Genomic DNA, 20608 nt, shown 5'->3' on the forward strand with positions numbered 1-20608 from the left:
ATAAATATATGAGTAAAATGAAGTACACTTACTATTTCTGGTAAGATAAGTCCTATGTATTCAGTGGGTCTGGTCTTGTTCTCAGTTCTGTTGTGTCTGTGAGGTAATTATGTTGGAAGCCAATTTATCTTCTTGTGGTATATTCCATTTCAGAACATATTGTATTTAAATGAATGGTTAGTGTGTTACATATATGGGTTACATTTCTTATGTACTACTATATATAATGTGTTTGTGTGCTGCTTTTTGAATTTGTTAAATGTTCCTATATTATGATATAACAATCAAACATACCCCACCACCCCCCCCCAGTTTTTAGGTAGTGGTAATGTTCTCCGAACATGTCCGCGAACATTAAATAAGTTCGCGGACATCAAGTTCATAAGAGGAGATCTAGTCAGTTCCATATGACATGTATATAAAGTCATCATTGTTAAGTTGTGCTACTAAAAAACTATGAAATTCAGTGAAAAAACTTTGTTAAAGGGACGTTATGGTTAAGTTGCGCTACTAAAAACCTATGAAATTCAGTGAAAAAACTTTGTTAAAGGGACGTTATGGTTCCAAGTAAAACCGAAAAACCCTTGAAATTCGCCAGTTATGGTAAGCTAAGCAACCATAACTCGCGCCACCACCGTGCACTGCTAAGACTAACACCCAGGACATCAAAGATGACACCACAAATGTCATTGATGACATCACTGATGACATCACATGTGTATGTACTTCTCATGAAATATGTGTAGAAGGGATTCTTATTATGTTGCGAAAAAAGTGTCAAGAATCATTGCAAGAAATATACCCTAATAAGTGCATTGGACGATGCATTGATATAAATAGCATCCTATTATGGGGTTCTATCTAGTATACTAAGCTACTCATACAGAAACATAACATTGCGTTCAGCGTACAAGATGAAGGTATGATATTCGTAATGTTAATATGTTGAATAATGAAATGATAATTGTTTTCTTAACAGATTTTTGTGTACTGTGAAATATGTAATAAGTAGCTAATAAAACCCATGTATTACATAATTGCATTACTATAGACAAAACACAAAGACACAAGAACACATACCAATATGGGTATATACAGGGAAAGTGAAGTTAGCAAAAAAGCACAAGTAGTAGCAGAAACAATTCATAACTTAACTGATTAGTTTCATGCAAATAAATGATTGCTATGTTTCAAAGCTGCTATGTACCCTATGTATATGTATCACTTGATGTGATTGGACCCTAAGGAAAGTAGTGTGAGTACAATGTATACAAATATGACCATATACAGGGAAAGTACAGCCATAAAAAAAACAACAGAACTATCAGAAAGTGCTCATAAGTCTAGTGATTATCTTTATGCACAAAAAGGATTGCTGTCTTTCAAGCTTGTGTTTTCCCATATGTATATGTTTCATATGATGTGACTGTACTCTAAGGGAATTACTGTAAGAACCTACTAGAAGGATATGTCTACAAATAAAATACAATTCTTAGTTTCTGACTGTTACTGAAGAAAACCATGTGGCCTAGATATGTCAGCAAAAGAAAAAATAGTGAGCCAGACATGTGATGTCATCAGTGATATCATCAATGACATTTGTGATGTCATCTTTGATGTCCTGGGTGTTAGTCTTAGCAGTGCACGGTGGTGGCGCGAGTTATGGTTGCTTAGCTTACCATAACTGGCGAATTTCAAGGGTTTTTCGGTTTTACTTGGAACCATAACGTCCCTTTAACAAAGTTTTTTTCACTGAATATATATATATATATATATATATATATATATATATATATATATATATATATATATATATATGTCTTTTTTCTTTTTCTTTGCATATGGCCATTAGGAGTATACAAAGAGGATAAGAGGTGAATAGAGGTACCGGAACCTAACTCCACGAGGGGGTAGAAGGCGGCACTGCATAGTACTATCTCGACTAGTACAGGGATTAAGTGATGAAAAAGTGAATAAAGTAGGAGTCTCGTGAAAGGAGAAGACTCGGAATAGAAGTTAGAAATTATATATTCTTCTTTTCATTTTTTATATATCAGAAAGTGGTCCGCGAGGGGCCAGGATAAGGGTGATGGTCTAGGAAAAGTAGAGATACAGGGAAATAGGGGCCCCTCAATAGGCAGGGTTTACGTTTTTCTGTTTATGTGTAATGTGTGTGTTTCATGTTGAATTGGAGCGTCCGTGTGATTAAGTGTTATATGTCACATGGCCAATGTTCTGTTTAAATATGGTTTTGCAATGACAAAGTGAAATAATTGAACTATAAGAAAAGGTATTCTGTTGAACAGCATTCTGGTTACTGTGGTGAGAAGAAGGATTGTGTTTTTTCTGACCCTGGTGAGAGTATACATTAGGCCATTTACTTTTTGCATATATACACGAGCGTTTGTAGCTAAGGCACAATGGGGGCAGAAACGCAGCTCGTGCTGGCGACATATTTGTTTATTAAGTATAAAGGCAGACAGCTCCAAAACAGACAGGAAATATTGGACTTGTGGAGAAGAAGTGCCCCCAAGTAAGAGTAAGGGTCAAGGTACGGCTCCGCAGGCAACAAGTGGCAGTGAGGGGGAGTTTAAGGAAACACCAATAGAGCATGTGCAACTGTACCCAATTCTGACAAAGCCTGCAGAAGGATACAGTGACCACCCCCCCGTATGTGGCAAAACCAAACACACCTCCCGCACCATAAGCAGTAGCACCAGTCCCAACCCCATATGATCCAAATGGCTCATTTGGACAGACATATACCCCTCCAATAGAGATAGGACAGCTAACCCAAGATTTGGAAACACGATTAAGTATGACGCATACAGAATTATTGAGAAACAGAGGTCTATGTGAACAAAACTCACGCGCCCAGGGAGGTGAGAGAATGCAGTCACCCCTGGGACCTGACACTGTAGGTGGGGTGTCGGGGGGAGCGTCCCTGTTCGTGGCCTCATCACCCAGCAAGGATCGAATAGAGGAGGGATTGCAGGGGAGATTGAGAAGTAGAACAGGGAAAGGGCCAGTAATAGGAGAAACAGGGAAAAGTGAGTATGGGATGAGGGAAGAGTAAGTTACAGATTCCACTGATACACAAAGGTGTGGGAAGGCCACATTATGTTCCGTGGGCACAGATGGATAAGGCAAACTTGCCTCCTCTCTCCAGGGGGTCGAGCAAGTGGCTATATGCATTTGCGAAATACACTGCTGGGGTCTGCTTAGCCATTGGAGATGTTAATAGTTAGCTGGTCTCTGCAGTAGGCGACCAAGCAAACAGAGTGCGGCCGAAGGCAGGATTCCCTGGGGTCAAATTGGATTGTGACTGCCATGATGGGGCATCATTTAACACAGTAAGGGCCCGAGTATATGACACACTGAGGGACACATTCCCGGATATTCCTGATTTACAATCATTAATGCAGTACACTATGGGGAAGGACAAGGATTCTTCAGCTTACATTCTTCGGGAGCAGGACATGTGGAGAGCAGAGGCAGATACGGCTTGGGACCAACCACCTCCATGTTCTACTTCATAATCAAGAGAGGCCTCCCAAAAGAAGTACAGAAGGCTCTGGATAAAATAGCTGGGATAGACGCCAAGGGCTGGCCCGAGATACAGATCATCATAGTACACCACTGTAGACGGATCAAAGAGAGGGAAAGCGAGATAGTGCAGAAAAGGTTGACAGAGGAAGTTAGTACAAACAAAATTGATGAAGGTCACAGCAGTAGCTGCCACCCTCCCTGCGGAGCGCCTGGTAGACTGGGAGGAGGTGCAAATAGCAATGCAGGCAAGAATGGCAGCAAATTGGCCAGCAAACGGACAAGAGCAATGGGCCGGATAGGAACTGTATGGAGGGCCACAATGGCAAGGAAGGGGCGAAAGAGGAGGAAGAGGTGGGTATAGGCGGTCAAGAGGGGATACGGAGGATAAGGACCTAGAGGATGAGGGCAAGGAACATGTTGCAATTGTGGTTGGTGGGTTCACTTCTCGAGAGATTGTCGAAGTCGCTCTATGGCACCCTACCAGAATGAGCACCAGTATGGCCACCCCCACCCCGGCAGCCCATATGGTCTGCCTATGGGTGGATTCAGACGCGAAGAACAAGCAGATCCCTGGTATGCATATGAACAAAGGGCACCCCTGCAAAGCACACAGCAACACTCCCAATCACAGAACCACATAACATATACTCATGGTGACCCATTTGCCACCACCGTGAATGGAGCGCCGGCACCCTTAAAAGAGACAGCAGTAGTGGGGGACAATGTTTTCAACAACCATGATACAATGAGACACCCAGCCTAGGACAGCCCACAGAAGGCACTTGTGTGTTCAGTACTATCAATGACCCGTCGCACAGAAGAGGAACCACTGGTGGGGGCAGAGATAGGAAACAAACAATTCATCTTTATGGTGGTATCGGGAGCGGAAAAATGGTGTCTAAAAGAAGGCCGGTTTCCGCTTTCGAATAGAAAAATTGAGATGCACATATTTTCTGGGTGGTGGTCGAGGTTCCATACACAGAAGATTTAGATGTAACAGTTGGGGGAAAGACAGTGCGAGCACCCCTGTTCAATTATGAAGACTCGCCCATACATTCGTTGGGAAGGGACCTCCTCAGCAAGCTTAATATAACAATATCCTTCTTGGAAAGAGGCATAGTGTGTTCAACACCAGGGATATGTGCCATGAGGGCCATGTTGCTTATACACACGCAAGCTAATGTATTGACAACATGCAGGATACCCGTTGGGATACAAGTGCTGGCATGGGTGGTACCAGACATAACACGCCAAGAGTGGCGAATACCATCATAATTTGTATTTCGCCCCGTAGCAACACCAGAGGTGGTGCCCGGGTCGATAGTGTCCATCAGCTTGCACGGTGTGCAGGTGTCCTCGCAGAGAATAGTGGTGATAGGAATGGACATGCAGTGCTGTGTATAGACCCTAATATAGCGCTGCATGAAATATCAGACGAGGAGCTGTTCAATGACAATGACACTGATGGAGAAATAATAATGGAAATTGCCATCCCATGTGAAGTGATGATACAACATAGACAAGTGACAGTACCCCTCATGGCCATTGTCAGTGCACCACCAACATACTTTGATGAAGACATGCAACAGATACCGTCCATATTATGGACAACAGGGCCCCATGATGTGGGCTAACAACAAGAAGTGACACCCATTAAGATTAAATTTAAACCCGGCGCAATACTACCTTGTGTAAAGCAGTACACACTATGCAGAGGAGGGGATAAAAGAAACTATACAAGCCCTATTAGAGCAAGGGATAATTGTACCCTCAAATTCACCATGTAATAATTGCATTTATCCAATCAAAAAATCGAAGGGCGGGGCTTTGAGTATGATACAAAACTTAAGGCCTCTCAATGTCGTCATACAAAAAGAATTTCCTCTTGTCCCAAATCCTGTGTCCATTTTGTGTAGCATTTCAAAGGCAGCAACTTGTTTCACAGTGGTAGACTTCAAAAATGCATTTTTCAGGGTACCATTGGACCCAGAGTCGCAATATTTAACAGCATTTACCCTGGGGGGAAAGAGGTATAAGCATTGTAGATTGCCCCAGGGATTTTGTGAAAGCCCACGCATTTTCAACAAGATATTGCATGAATATCTCGGAAATATTGACACCAAGAGCACTATCATTCAGTATGTAGACGATTTGCTAATTTATGGAGAGAATAAGGAAGAGTGCAGACACGATTCAATAAAATTGCTAACACTGCTGGCCCACAAGGGGTACAAAGTAGACAAACAGAAGCTGCAATACTGCCTGAATTAAGTGCTGTATTTAGGACAGTTCATATCAAAAGATGGCAAATTAATAATCCCAGACAGAGCAGCAGCAGTGCACGCAGTAAAGAAACCAAACACAGTGAAGGAAATGAAGAAATTCCTGGGCATGTTCAATTACTGCCGTGCATGGATATTACATTATGTGGCATACACAAAACCCTTGTTGCACGCACTCAAAGAAGCCCAAAGGGAAAACACAACATTGGTTTGGACCCCCGAAATGAGCACAGCTTTCAACACATTGAAAGAACTGATTTCAACAGCACCCGTCCTAGCAACACCCGATTATGATCATGAGTTGTATTTGTTCTCACACTGTAATGGAACATTGATGACAGCAGTACTCACACAAAAAACATCACTAGGGCACAAGCCTCTAGCATACTACAGCAGAACACATGATGCTGTAATGCAAGGACACTTCGCATGCGAAGAGGCTCTTGCAGCAACCACGTTCGTGATTGAGAAAAGTGCCACCATTGTAATGGGATGTTCAGTGACACTGTTTGTTGAGCACTCACTGTTTGCCACACTTAAAAGAGCAAAATCTACACTTACAACACAAAGAGCCACAGCCTATGAGATCATCCTGTCAAGTGCAAACATACATATAGTTAGATGTAAGATGGTAAACCCAGCCACGTTTCTTATTGAAGATTGCAATGAAGAAGATATGAAAAGCCATGACTGCGCCACATGCAAAGGAGAGGATGATGACATGCCCAAAGCAAATGAGAATTCCCTAGAGGAAGGGGAGGAGTACTTTGTAGAAAGATCAGCGTCAATAAATTCAGAAACGGGAAAAACACGTAGGGGCAGCAGTGGTAAGAATGGAAGATGGGGAGTATGAGACGATAGTACAAAAAGATTACCACCACACTTTTCAGTGCAAGCAGCAGAGCTAGTAGCACTAATTGAGGCATTACATACAGCAAAAGGATGTGCAGTTACAATTTATACAGACTCAGCTTATATGACTACTACAGTGCATGGAGGATTGTCATGTTGGGGGAGGAGAGGGTTCAGAAGAGCAGATGGAACCCCAGTACAAAATGCTGAGCTTCTAAAGGACCTTATAGAGGCATTGGCAGAGCCAACAGTAGTGGCCCTCGTTAAATGCTAAGCCCACACAAACAACTATGATGTCATTTATTTAGGCATCACGGCAGTGGATGCTGCTGCCAAAGGGGCGGCCTACTCAGGAAGAGCAGCTCAAAAGGAAAGGAAATATACAGGAAGAAAGAGGGGAAGGGTACAACTCAATGTCAGTGACACAGATTATTGATCTACAAAAACGGGCACCAGTGGAAGAACAAGAATTATGGGCAAAAAGAGGATGCACACAATCCCCCACTGACCTCCTTTGGCAACAACATTGTACAGGTAAAGTAGTGATGCCAGTAGAATTATTACAGGTAGCATTCTAACAATTTCACTTTCCTGCACATACAGCAAAACAGCACATAGCAGCCGACATTCAAGAAAATGGTTTCGTACCAGGCTTGCTGGAGCACGTGGCAAATTTAGTGATAGAACGTACAACGTGCCGAACTTATAATTCAGGAATGACTTTGAGAACACTGAGAGGAACACTGCCCCCCCATTGGACCATTCCATGAACTGCATATTGATCATGCAGACATGGGATAGAGGTGAAATGGAGCATGATATTTGATTGTGGTGGTCTGCCCCTTCCGTTGGGTGGAAGCATGACCCTGCGCCCACCCGGATGCAAAATGCTTAGTGACATTTCTAGTGAGGGAGGTCTTCCCCCGATGGGGGATCAGTGACATCATACGTTCTGACAACAGAAAGCATGTCGTCAATGACTTGTTCAAAGCAGTAACTGTTATGCTGGGGATCACACACATTGTGTTCAATTTATCACCCTCAAGCAAACGGCATTGTATAAAAAATCAACAACCTCCTTAAAAGCAGTTTGTCCAAATTATGTCACACCCTAAAAAAGAATTGGGTGTATTGTTTGCCGTTGGCACTATTTGAAATAAGAAACCAGCCCAGCAAAGACCACCACTTGTCACCCCACGAGATAGTAACAGGAAGACGTATGCACACACCACTGTCACCCCTAAGAAGATTGTCAGACACACACAGAGCAGCTACAGTATTGGGCGAGGAGTTTCAAGAATACTTAAGAAAACTGACCAGAACAGCAAGAATAATTGCAAATCAAATAGCACCACCATTTACGTGAGATAGTGAAAAGTGACACAGTAACTGCAGCAAATGATAGCCCAAACGGCCAATTGATGCCTGCGTAGATGATGTATGTACGCAGCTTTGTGAGACGATGGAATGCTCCAAGATTTCACGGCCCTTACGAGATTATATACTGCACACCCACGGCGGTGAAGGTGAAGGGACTGAAATATTGGATCCATTTATCAGATGTGCGTAAAGCACATCATTTTCTTTTTTTTATTAAATAATTGTTTTGGTTGATAAATCAACCTTTTCAATGTGATGCGCTTTACAACAAGATTATGATTTTTCAAAACATTCTTGATCCAGCTACAAGTTCCTAATTTAAAACAACTTAACATGATTCAGTACATTAGCATCCATAGATTATCATATTTCTATACATTTAAACTAGCAACAATACAGTATAGGAATTCACAATTTAGAACAGCATTACATGTTTCAATTTTCTCAGTTAACATTCATAGAAGTCTTTTGCGCCTCAAGAGGTTTGTAAAAATTGCAAGTTTTAGTTCTTTATGATCTGTGAGCATATGAAATCAATCTACCTTGTTGATTAGGGTGTCCTCTATTTCTAGTTTAAGATTCATAATAAATTGTATGATGTCAAAGATTAATGCTACTTTGGTGGTATTAAAAACCTCATTCCATAACTGTTCCTTCGTAAGAAGCCCTTTAGTTAGTTCTCATTTCAGTCGTTGTTATGCATTCAGTAATCACATGTTGCAATGTTTCTTTATACATAATATCCCTGCAGAATTTACAAGTTAGGTCTGGATTACAATTCTTATTATATTTGGCTGTAACTACTTTAGTCCAAATCAAATTCATACAAAATCTTCAGAAGTTGTCTACATATGTTCGGTCAGGAAATTTGATTAAATAGCTAGGGACTATACTCATGGTTTTGTCCAAAAAGGCGCCCATCTTGAATGCATCATAGGTGTTGCATTTTTCTCTTGTTGTAATCCAGTCCCAACGCCATAATTTAATTTTTGCTTTTTCAGGGTTTTCTAACAGGAGGGCAAGATTAATATCGGCCTTACACAATGTAGTTATGCAGATTTCTTTCCAGTGGTGTAGCGGTCCAGCTGTTGGGATTTCTATGAGCTCTTTCAAAATTGGAAAAAGATTTTGAGAGTCAGATGTTGCAAGAAGATACTTTCTGTATAACGATAGCATGGGCTATAATATTATTGTGAATAATGAAGTTACCTCTAATTCATATCTAAGTATTGCTATTGCATACTTTGAGGTACAGGGCGTATGTATTTCCAATAGATCCCTTCAACCAGATCCCAGTTAAGTGCATCAGGACTAACTTTTGTTTGGCTGCCATAGGTGATTATAGGGACAACTCTTTGTAGGTAGAAGATTCTAGCTGGTAACATTGAAAATGTTCCACATTTCCTTTGTGGGGCATTCCCCTGAATTGCTAAGAGTCCCATTCTTGCATTGATTTCGATTTTGTATGGAAGATCTGTGAGCTGGGAGTTGCTGTTAACCCCCAGATATCTGTATTGGTGAATTTGCATTAAAGACATTTTTGAGAGCTGCCAGTTAAAGTCAAATTCAGTTTTTATGGCACAGCGTTGAAATATAAGTATGTTTGGCTTTTGGATATTAATGGTGAGGTTATTTTCTAGAGCATATTTACTCAAAGCAGTCCATTTTCTTTGCAGACCAATGGGGGTTCTGTCCATTAAAATCAGATTGTCTGCGTAAAAAAAGGTAGGAGATTTCTGTGGTTCCTAGCTTTGGTGGAAATGATCTAACTGAATTAAAAGCGAGCTGTATATCATTAATACATTTTTTTAAAAGGATTGACGCGAAAGGGCAGGCCTGTTTCAATCCAGTATTTGTTAGAATAGCTTTTGATAAAAGGCCTGTTGTAGTCAGTCTTTTTTAATTTGTATTTTTAAAGTGCTAACACAGCCCGTGGCCATCGAAGCGCTGTTACAGCAATTGTTTGTTAGTTGCGTCATTTGTTTTTTTGTCTTAGTTGCGTATTTAAAACACGCTTAAATACCCATAGGTTTCTAAGCATGGACCCGGGGATTGAACCTGTGTTGCTTCGTGTCGTCTTGCTTCTAAGGCAAACACGTTTCCGCTGAGCTATCCTCCCGGGACAGGACGGGTTTTAGTTTGATAGAGGTTTTGGAGTAAAATTGCTGTATTAAATAAATAATATAAGTGGGGCATATGTTTTTTAAAAATGTATAGCCCATAAAATTACGTTTCGGATTGAATCAAAGGCTTGCTTTAAATCAATCATAGCCATAAAAAATGGTTGTTTTCGCTGGAACGCTTGTTTTTTTTTTAGCCGATAAAATTGTTTGATTTAGCGCTGTTCCAATGCCTGCTACGAATCCTGATTGATTGACATCCAGTAGCTTTTCGTCTGCTAGCCACTTTAAAAAATCTCAGAATAAAAGCTTTGCGAAAATTTTCTCGGGGGCGTCCAATAGGGCAATTGGCCTATAATTATTTTGTTTGATTTCTGTCGCCCTTCTTAAGAATCTGAATAATAATAGCTTCTTGCCATGATATAGGAATTTTGCCAGTTAAAATCACTTTTTTAAAAATAAGTTCCAGGGCTATTGCCCATGCTTTCAGAATATAATTCGATAAATGATCTGGTCCCGGTGCTCTCAACATGCTTAGTTTTGTTATTATTATCTGAATGTCTAGGGAATCGAAGATGAGTTTTGACAGATCGGGAGTTGCAGAGAATAATGGAGTTTGCTCAGCTCTGTTAACAATTAGGAGCTTTTCAAAGTGCTTTATCCAGTCTTTTTCATTTATGGTGTTAAGTAGAATCGATTTAGTTGCGTTTCCGTCAGATGCATTAATTATGCTCCATATAGCACCTGCCGATTTCTGCATGAGAGCTTGAAGCATTTTGTCACCGTCTTTTTGTTTTCTTACTGCTCTAATTTGTTTAATACTATTTTTATAGCGAGTTCTGAGGTTAGTTTGCGCTGCCTTTTGTGTTATGGGCGATAAGAGCCTCACTGCTCTGTGAAAATTAGTTTTTAATTCTTTAATCTGCCAATCATTGGAGTATTTATGGTTAAATTTAGGATTGGCCTTTACTTGGAACGATTCTGTAATGAGCTGGATTGAGTCAATATAACTGGTAGAAGAGGTTATCGATTTCGGATTGTTTGCTTCCATTACATTAATTGTGAGAGGTCTGACAAGTCTAGAGTTTCAGAAGATTCTATTTCTAGCATTATTCATTTCAAGGGGAATGCATAGAATTCACCTTCTTGGATGTCAACCGGAACCCAGTTGGTGGCTAGGATGTAATCGTTGCTGGACGTAGCAGCTAGTACTTCCAAAGAGGCAATATATTTGTTGGTGTTGTTCGAGATAAAAACATAGTCTATCACTGAGGTGCTCTTGCCTTTAGACCATGTCGGAGCGGGTGGAGAGTCATTTGATGATGAGCCATTTAGTATTTTAAAGTTTCTTTTTTACGTTAGGGAAAGCCATCTTGCTGCTCGCATATTAGAATCAAGATTTATAGATGTAGTGCAATTCATGTTAAAATCTCCTGGAATTATAGTAGCTTGTATGGAGTTGTCAGTAAGTATCAAATCTAAGATGTTTTAAATTTTTCCCCGAAATTGAGGTTCCGTTGGTGACGCAGGATTCCAATAGATGTTTATTATTACAGCTAATGGAAAGAGCGGATGGTTTGAATTATTAGTCATGACTTTTCCCTCTTGGATGCCCGCATCAGGGCAGAGCCAAGGTTTAAGTGAAAGTTCTGAATCCAGCCGTGTTGCTATAAGTAGCCCAGCCGTGGGACAACCTTTTATAGGTTTTATTTCCATTCTTGCCATAATTTCATGATTGCTCCATATGGGGACAGACGTCATCTATGCTTCTTGCAGAAGAACAAGGTAAAAATCGCAGAAGAACAAGGTAAAAATCCTCTAAATATGATGGAATCTTTTTTAGTAGGTGTGAGAACCCCCTTGTATTCGAGGAGGCCATTGTACAAGAGTGCAAAGTAATCTTTTTGTCATGCTATTTATTTTGGGGCTTAGTGTTCTTCTCTAATGGTTCGGTGGGCCATGACCACTTATATTTTGGGCGAGTTTGATTTGTTTGTTGGTTTGTGTTACAATTACAGCAAGAATTAGAGTTTGAGTTTACTTTTACGTTCGGATCACCATTCATTTGATTTTGAGGTGACTTTGCTTCTGGTTGCTCTAAACTATTAGTCGCTTCTAGTATTAGACCTTTGGATTGAAGCGTTGTTCTTTTTTGCATTGGAGGTTCTTGATAATTCGAGAGGGGATATTTATTTCAACTGTATCTTGGATTGCTGGATTGGGATAGCGGAGTCAGCCAATATCCGTAGATCTTACATGTTGTAAAGAAAACACTGTGTTAAAGATGGTTAATAGGGTCATCCTATTGGGGTATGGGTTATAGTAGGTACGTTCTAGCATGGTGATTTTTATGTTTTCTTCAAGAGGTATTGTTGCAGAGCCTGAGGAGTACTCAGGTGGAGGACAATTACGGCTGTTTAGGCTAGGTTGAGGAAACAGAGCTACCACTTTGTCCCATGTCTCAACATTGTTGTTAGGAATTGGAATAATCAGGCTCTGGCCATCAGTTGTTGTAGGTCGAGATAATACTACTTTGCGCCTTTGGTCTAAGGTTTTAAATGACGCCAGTGCGCTGTTTAGTTTGAAAAGGTTTGATCTCTGCATTATTTACATGGAGGCTCTGATGGACCGAGTCTATGATTGATATGTCATTGTTAGAATAGACTGATAGGTTCATGAGCTCCTCATTTCAGATGTAATTAGCTTTCGGATCATTCTCAGTTTCTTTTTTGTTCATAAATGGGGAGACAAAGACACAGCTATATTGGGCTTACCTTGTGGTGGCGCCACATTCGAGTCCGAAGGAAGAGAGATCTTTTTTCCCAATCCCGAACAAACCGGTCATGGGATAGCAGCACAGGCACAATCAGCAACCGGGGAGATGCTAGGACTGGTATTTTTGATGGGAGAAACTGCACCATTCAGATTGATTACTTTTTTCTTTTTTTTGGATTTTTCTCTGCTCCAGGGGCATATCAACCAATGTTTTATTATTATTATTTTTTTTTTAATGTTTTGATTTCAATTCTGATGCAAGCATTGATGTGCATTACCTATTTCTTATCCTCTGTCTTTTAGTGCCTTGAGCTTTTTGATTAAAGAAGTCATAGAAAGGAAGTTCAGTTACTGGCGCCTCTATTGATGGTGGTTCGGGTTCAGGTTGTAAATTTTCCGGAGGAAGGAGCTCTGGTTCAAGTGAGTGGTTTTGGACATCTGGGACAGGGGAGGTTTCTTGGGGGTCATCTTCATTCTCATCATGTGGCACCACCACTTCAGTAAACCCATTCAAATTAGGATCACAGTTATTGATTGTAAACTCTACAGGATTTAGATTCAAAAGTATTGGTAGATTCCAAACTAACCAATCCAATTTTTTAGTGACTATGTCAATGCCTAACGACTGTGACATCATCTTTTGGTCAAGAACTTCAAATAGCTTGGTAAGGGCGAAAATACGAGTATTTATCACTACTTCCGCCGCATCAAGGGCCGGATTGAATGTTTTGGGAAAGCCAAATGAGGGACGCGGGATTGGGTTTGTGAAGGATGGTGCCAGGGAACACTCTGAATCCGAAGAGGGACTAACGTTGTTGCACTCTGGATTTTTGGTAGAGAAGAGCACTGGAGAAGTAGAGAGTCTAGAAGGAGTGATGTGATCAAGAGACAGAGGTTGCCACAGTGAGCATTGTGCTTTCTTCGGAGCACTTTGATCCTCCATAGAGTCCGTTTGTGTGGAAGTGGGGCCAGGGGGTATGAATATATCTGCCACAGTTACTTTTTTTTTGAGTGGCCATAGGTGGCAGCAAGTTAGGTGCATGTTGGATCACCTGGGAATAGAGGGAGGGCAGAGTTGAGGAACCTATGCCATGAGAGCTTATAGGAGCTTGCATGGAGGGTAGTGTATCCCCAATGAAGGTCGGTGTAAAGGACTCTTCTCTGTCTCCCTCCACTGGGGAGGGCAAGATGCAGGCTTACATCATAGCATCCGACAGTAGAGGGCAGGTCTCCACATCCAAGGGAGGTTGTTTGGGTAGAGAGACCGATAATACCGTCGACCACTGGTAGGATGCAGTTAGATTAGAAGAAGAAGTAAGGCTACGGCAATGGGATTTCACTTTCTGCAAGGAATATCCTAATGTAAGCGTTTGATGCAGCAAAATTCAGCGTCGGAGATGGTCTGAATAAAGCATGCTGATGCAGGAGTTTTGAAGGCAATGTGCACTGGGACAGTCGCGGCGAAGGCAGCAGCATATTAGTAGTAAGTATGTAGGCTGCCGTGGGCGTTTATTGAGAGAAGAGCGTGAGAGCGTTTTGGTATGAGTGGAAGAAGTTAGAGACCAACCAAGACCTGCCCCACGGCACAGCGGACAGCAGACAGTACTCATTTGGTACGCTGCTTGGTGCACATGTACTGGCGCATGCGGCGGTTGGATTTGTGGTGATCACATGACAAAGGGACATGTCTAAATAAGAGATACAAGAGAAAGAACGCTTGTTAGTAAGCGAATTGCATAAATATTGGTCCAATATGTTGAAGAGGGTAGGTCATGGGTAGTATACCAATGAAGTGAGGTAGAGTCCAAAAAAGTCTGCGATTGCAGCTGTAGATGAAAGAAGTTGACACGCAGCAGCAAGGCAGAGGGTCTCAGCAGTACAGCAGACAGTACTGGTTTGGTGCACATAATAGTGTGGCAGCTGAGGACGGGGAAAGTTTTCAGGAAGGAACAACTCAAGCATAGCATGACAAGGAATAAAGGACGTGATGTAATAATTACTTCAACAAAAGAAATACAGTTGATGAAAAAGAAATAATTTGTGTAAATACATAAGGCTAAAAAAGGTGTACATATTAAAAGAAGATGTAATGTGTATAAATTTGAATAAGAGAACATACAACATACAGATAGCAGCCGTTGAATGACATATGCATTTAGTAAATAGTTTCTCCCTCTTCTGTCACATGTATCGTTGGTACTCTTTTAGTAGGATTATCTTTTGTTTCTGTTGGGTTCTATTGTATTTTACTCTTCTTCACTCTATACAATATTAAGTATAAACTTGAGAAATGCATCTGTAAAAAGAGAGTGATCATGGAAGAAATTTATTTTTGAACTTAACCCATTTGTATCTCACTCTGTAGGAACAGAAATGGCAGAGACAAGGGCCCTCAATGCCAACAATTCTACTGTAAGGGCCAATTGGAGAACCATAGGTAGCACTAGAATGCACTCCTATGAGTGTAGAATAGGATTTACTGTAATTCTGTTTTTTTCATTATTGTTTGGTCTACTGCTATACTGGGCAATTTCTTTTATTTCTATAGATATAAAAGAGGGGGGTAGTAGGAGTAAAAATGATACAAGAAGGTTCTCACCTGATATGGGATGGTTTTAAGCTAACTGCAATGGATGGCGGTGTTTGCCGAGAAATCGAGAGTGCATGTTGCACTTTTGCACCCTCTGCCGACGCGGAAAATGGGACACCTTTGCATGTGATAGCAGCGGTGCACAACCTTGTGAAAGGATGAAGCAGGAAGGAGGAGTGCAGCCTAGCTCATGGTTCGACAATCTGTTCGAGTGGATTCCGTCATGGCTTGGAATGACGGTGAAGCTACTGATACCCATCATCACTTTTTTCCTTCTGATTTTTTGTGTGCGCCAAATGGGTCTCAGATGCAGTGCAAAAAATATACCTAACAGTGCAATGATGACGGTGACAATGGGTAACGCAGCACGAGTAGTACAGATGACATGTAGGCCCAGACCCAGACAGGAGAAAAGACAGAACCCAAAATAGAATCATATGATAGGATATGATAGGTTATTTATAACATGTTTAATACCCAGAGGTTTCTAAGCACGGACCCGTGGTTCGAATCTGTGTTTATCCGTGTCGTCTTGCTTCCAAGGCGAGCACGTTGCTGTTGAGCTATCCTCCCAAGTCAGCAATATATAACACTGGGTATATTGTAGACCCATTTTGGCATACTACAATTAAGGAGGCCCAGGAATTGGAATGGTATGATGAAGTATGGGTAGATCTAGAGGGGATGGGGGTTGTATGTACATGACTTGTACTCCCAATGAATATGCACGGACATGGGAGAGTCTGAGGGTAGTGTGTCAGGCGTTGGTACCAAGAAAGGGAACTCCGGCGTGGTATGAGGTGGAGGCATCTGGAAGATTTACATTATTTGTTACTTTTGTAATGAAAGGGGAATGTTAGGGAGTAAGGATCTCCCAGGTCCCCCTTCATTCCTATTAAAGTGCACGTGGTATGCTCATTCTGCGGCTGACCACGTGCCTCTGGCCAAGGTGTGTGGTACCCATTGAATGACGCATGTACACCATGAGACTCCATTTTGTTTAGTCACAGGCTTCGTTTTACATTAGGCCACATGTAAACACTAAAAGCCAACCTGCATTTCTCCCCTTCAGTGTCCGCGCACAGTCAGCAAGCCAACCCCCACCTTCTCCCCTCTGCCATCTCCATTGCTGTCCTGTTCTCACGGAAGCCTGGCCACGAGAAGTATCAAATTGAACACTGTATCTCTCGCCTTCCCTTTACATCACTGCCCTGTGAATGACTGGGTCAGAGCCTGGTCCAGGAAAAAAAACATTTGTCTCCACAAACGTGCCATGCACCCACAGACCCTGTTCAAAGAAATATAGATTACAAGCCCCCTCACCCCAAAGTCTTTTTGATGTGACAGTTGCATACCCCTTATCTGTGTGCCACCCCAGTTCACCCACCAACACTAATCTTATGTGTGGCCATATATTCTGCTTGTACTATCAAACAATAAACCATTCTCTCTTGAGATCTAAAGGAACACTTGATGAATGTGTCAATTAAATATTGTGAATAGATTAGGCACCTGGACCCATGTATTCTCACTTTTATTGTCCAGGTCAAATGTCTAGTAATATAATTCTTATATGTCAAAAGGTATAAATAATGTTCAAAGCATGTGTGGTCATAAGGGCAAATGTCAGATAGTCTACATCATGGCTGCACAACATACGGCCCGCGGGCCAGTTGTGGCCCGCCATGCCCTTTTGACCGGCCCGCGAGGCACAAAGACTTTCCTAATGGAGGGCGGCCCGCGGCCGCCCTCCATTAGGAAAGTCTTTGTTGTCTTCCGGGCCGGTGAAAACACTGGCCCTCATTGGCTCAGCACACACACGCATCACATCGCTCCTACGAGCCACGTAATGCGTGTGTGCTGCACCAATGGAGGGCCAGCACTACGGCTGGCGTGGTCCATAAGGCTTGATGCCGGAAGGCATTTCAGCCTTGGACCACGCCAGTCGTAGTGCGATTCCAGCGTTCCAGCTTACCTGCCGCTTACCTGCCTGCCTTCCAGCACGTCTCCGGTAAGTGGTCTGTTTGTGTTTGTGTGTCGGGTTTGTTTTGCCTAATGTTTGTGTGTGTATGTTGGGGGGGGGTGTGTGTGTGTGTCGGATGTGTATGAATGTTTGTATTTGAATGTATTTTGTGTGTATGTTGAGATGCAGGGGTAGGGGGGTGTGTCGGATGTGTATGAATGTTTGTGTTTGAATGTATTTTGTGTGTATGTTGAGATGCAGGGGTGGGGGGTGTGTCGGATGTGCATGAACGTTTGTATTTGAATGTATTTTGTGTGTATGTTGAGATGCGGGGGTGGGGGGGTGTCGGATGTGTATGAATGTTTGTGTTTGAATGTATTTTGTGTGTATGTTGAGATGCGGGGTGGGGAGGTGTGTCGGATGTGTATGAATGTTTGTGTTTGAATGTATTTTGTGTGTATGTTGAGATGCGGGGGTGGGGGGGGTGTCGGATGTGTATGAATGTTTGTATTTGAATGTATTTTGTGTGTATGTTGAGATGCGGGGGTGGGGGGGTGTCGGATGTGTATGAATGTTTGTGTTTGAATGTATTTTGTGTGTATGTTGAGATGCGGGGGTGGGGGGGTGTGTCGGATGTGTATGAATGTTTGTATTTGAATGTATTTTGTTTGCATGTTGAGATGCGGGGGTGGGGGGTGTCGGATGTGTGTCGGATGTGTATGAATGTTTTGATTTGAATGTTTTTTGTGTGCTGAGTTGGGGGGTGGGGGTTCGGGTCTGTATGGGTGCTTGTTTGAGAGTTTGCTGATTTGGGGGGGTGGGGGGTTCGGGTCTGTATGGGTGCATGTTTGTGTGTGTGCTGAGTTGGGGGGGTGGGGGGTTCAGGTCTGTATGGGTGCATGCTTCAGTGTGTGTGTGCTGAGTTGGTGGTGGGGCTTTGGAGTTGGTGGGCGTGGGGGGTTCGGGTCTGTATGGGGGCATGTTTGTGTGTGTGCTGATTTGGGGGGTGGGGGTTCAGGTCTGTATGGGTGCATGTTTGTGTGTGTGCTGAGTTGGGGAGTGGGGGGTTTGGGTCTGTATGGGTGCATGTTTGTGTGTGTGCTGAGTTGGGGGGTGGGGGGTTCGGGTCTGTATGGGTGCATGTTTGTGTGTGTGCTGAGTTAGGGGGTGGGGGGTTCGGGTCTGTATGGGTGCATGTTTGTGTGTGTGCTGAGTTGGGGGTGGGGGGTTCGGGTCTGTATGGGTGCATGTTTGTGTGTGTGCTGAGTTGGGGGTGGGGGTTCGGGTCTGTATGGGTGCATGTTTGTGTGCTGGGGTGGGGGGTTCGGGTCTGTATGGGTGCATGTTTGTGTGTGTGCTGAGTTGGGGGGTGGGGGGTTCGGGTCTGTATGGGTGCATGTTTGTGTGCTTGGGTGGGGGGTTCGGGTCTGTATGGGTGCATGTTTATGTCTGTGCTGAGTTGGGGGGTGGGGGTTCGGGTCTGTATTGGTGCATGTTTGTGTGTGTGCTGAGTTGGGGGGTGGGGGTTCGGGTCTGTATTGGTGCATGTTTGTGTGTGTGCTGAGTTGGGGGTTGGGGGGTTCGGGTCTGTATGGGTGCATGTTTGTGTGCTGGGGTGGGGGGTTCGGGTCTGTATGGGTGCATGTTTGTGTGTGTGCTGAGTTGGGGGGTGGGGGTTCGGGTCTGTATTGGTGCATGTTTGTGTGTGTGCTGAGTTGGGGGGTGGGGGTTCGGGTCTGTATTGGTGCATGTTTGTGTGTGTGCTGAGTTGGGGGGTTTGGTTGGGGGTGATGGGGCCATGGGGCATAGTGTTTGGTTGAGGGGTGAGGGGGACATGGGGCATAGTGTTTGGTTGGGGTGAGGGGGCCATGGGGCATAGTGTTTGGTTGGGGGTGAGGGGGCCATGGGGCATAGTTTTTGGTTGGGGGTGAGGGACATGGGGCATAGTGTTTGGTTGGGGGTGAGGGACATGGGGAATAGTGTTTGGTTGGGGTGAGGGGGCATGGGGCATAGTGTATCTAGGGTCAATAAAATATATATAAGTTAATTAAACAGGCGAGATACATTAACTAAATAGAAATAAATTATAACAATGGAAAATGTGTAGTACAAAATGTAAGTTTGAAATGCAAATAAAAATCGTTACTCCTCAAAAACATTCTTTTTCCATGTGTTTAGTACAAATTGGGGGTTTAAAAAGCCTCCTGCCACGCCCCGCCTACCGCCCCGCCCACATTTACTTTTCGGCCCACTATAGCTCTCATGTAAGGTACTTTCGGCCCTCTGTCAAAATCAGTTGTGCACCCCTGGTCTACATCATCAAAACTTGGACATCGCCTGACCCTGCACCCCTTTCAGATGAGCCCAGATGACCCGCGTGCTCCACGAAGTAACAATCTCAACACCAGCCAATCGGGGAGCATGACCTCTACAGTTTGGATACAGTCCTGTCCCCTTCGTCCAATGACCGCGACTTTATGTATCCCCAATAGCACACGTCATAGATGACATATTTCTGGAATATAACGTGTATTCTCTGATGTTTGGGCAGAGCGCTCTCGGAGTAAGCAGAGTCCTCTGTGTGCCCCATTTTACTTTATATGAAGACTTGTCTTTTACTTTACCTGCACTTGGTCCTGGTCTCATTCCCTATTGGTAATCATTAGTGTCTTGTATTTGGTTATTTTATTATATTTGCGGGGAATGCCAGCTTTCAACAGTCATGGATGTCTGCAGACATCGGGGGATAAGCCAATCAGGTTTCTTGGATGTGGTGTACAGGAAGAGAGGGTAGCAGGACTTTTGTTTGGTGAGTGGAATGAAGATGGCTATGTCTAAGTCTTTGATGAAGAAGATTGTATGGATTCTGGGAGACTCATGGAAACATTGGCTGAAGGTCTATTCTGAGCAATGTGGATTGTCTGATATTCTTGTATTTGATGAATTTGAAGTTTCGTGGTATGGAGTTCGAGAAATGAAGTGGGTGTAATTTCTCCTGTTTTGTGAGACTTGAAGCATCTGGACAACATTGGAGTTCACTGTGGAAACAACAGTTTGGGCTATGCTACCAGACTATCATTACAGTTTGCAATGAAAG

This window comes from Ambystoma mexicanum, chromosome 3q, assembly GCF_040938575.1.
Source record: "Ambystoma mexicanum isolate Mex_15411 chromosome 3q, UKY_AmexF1_1, whole genome shotgun sequence".
In the NCBI taxonomy this organism is placed as follows: domain Eukaryota; kingdom Metazoa; phylum Chordata; class Amphibia; order Caudata; family Ambystomatidae; genus Ambystoma; species Ambystoma mexicanum.